We start from the raw sequence: 1215 nt of genomic DNA, 5'->3' as shown, positions 1-1215 counted from the left end.
CATTTCCCCAGCTACTGTGTCAGTCTGTCTTATCTGGGGTCTTCCTCTCCTGTGTTGTCCCTCTACCCTGCTGAGCCTGATGTCCTTCTTCTGGGGCTGGTCTCTCCTGGAAACACGCCCCAAAGTATGTGAGACAGAGCTTCAAAAGCCTAGCTTCCAAGGAGCAACTTGGTTTCATCCTCATCAGGACAAACCTGTCCTCTTGGCTGTCCCTGGAATGTTCAACACTTTTCTCCAGCACCACAACTCAAAGGCATCGTTCCTCTTCCATCATCCTTATTGATTGTCCAGCTCTAAGTTACCCTTTGAACCTGTAACAAAATTCAACTTGTGGCTCAACGTTCACCCAAATAATAGATATGTAAGGTGAGGAACTTGCTCTTTAGAATAACCAACATAAGATCGGAAGAGCAGCATTTATCTAGGGCACACTCAGAATTACGACTAAAGTCTTCAATATAGGTTACATCTCAACAACAGGAAAACAAAAATTCTCACCGCTTGATCAATAGACAACATTATGATAGATGGATAGACTGGAGTGGTCAACTGGTTCCTTTTTATTTGGAGCCACAATCGATACTCAGTTTTACAACAGTCAAGAAATCAAAAGAAGTGTTGCTTTGGGGAAATCTGCTATCAAGGACTTCTCCAAAGTTTTAAAGAGCAAGGATGTTCATTTAAAGACTGAGATACACTTGACTCACTCCATGGCATTTTTGATTGTGTCCTGTGCATCTGAAAGTCAAACAAGGATGACAGAAGAAGAACTGATGCCTTTGGGCTTTGGTTTGTTTTGTGGTGGGTTTGTTAGTTTGTTGGTTTTTGGTGTGTTTTGGTTTTGGGGTTTTTTTTACAATAAGAACAGTTTTTATTTATTAAATATTTATGCACTTATTTAGAACAAAGAAAGGTAACAAATATGGTTTTCATCTCCTCTGCCTCACTGGGCCATCACTCCTGAACCTCTCAGCTCCAGAAGCACACTTTTGACACGAGTCATTGAGAAGAGGCGTGCAATTCTCAAAGGAACTGCACGTAACCAGAGTGGGACGCAAAACCAGACAAAGGATGTAGGTCTCCAGCTTAGTTCTCTGCCAAAAGGCTCTCCTTCTATTCATTTTCTCTTAACATTTTTTAAAAATTCATTTTCATGAACATTTACAGAGATTTTGGATTTTTCATTCATTCATTATTGCACTTTTTTCTTTACCC

The sequence above is a fragment of the Elephantulus edwardii genome, unplaced genomic scaffold, assembly GCF_000299155.1.
Source record: "Elephantulus edwardii isolate Elephantulus edwardi_28Jun2011 unplaced genomic scaffold, EleEdw1.0 scaffold00153, whole genome shotgun sequence".
Classification (NCBI taxonomy): Eukaryota; Metazoa; Chordata; class Mammalia; order Macroscelidea; family Macroscelididae; genus Elephantulus; species Elephantulus edwardii.
This window is presented reverse-complemented; position numbering follows the sequence as displayed.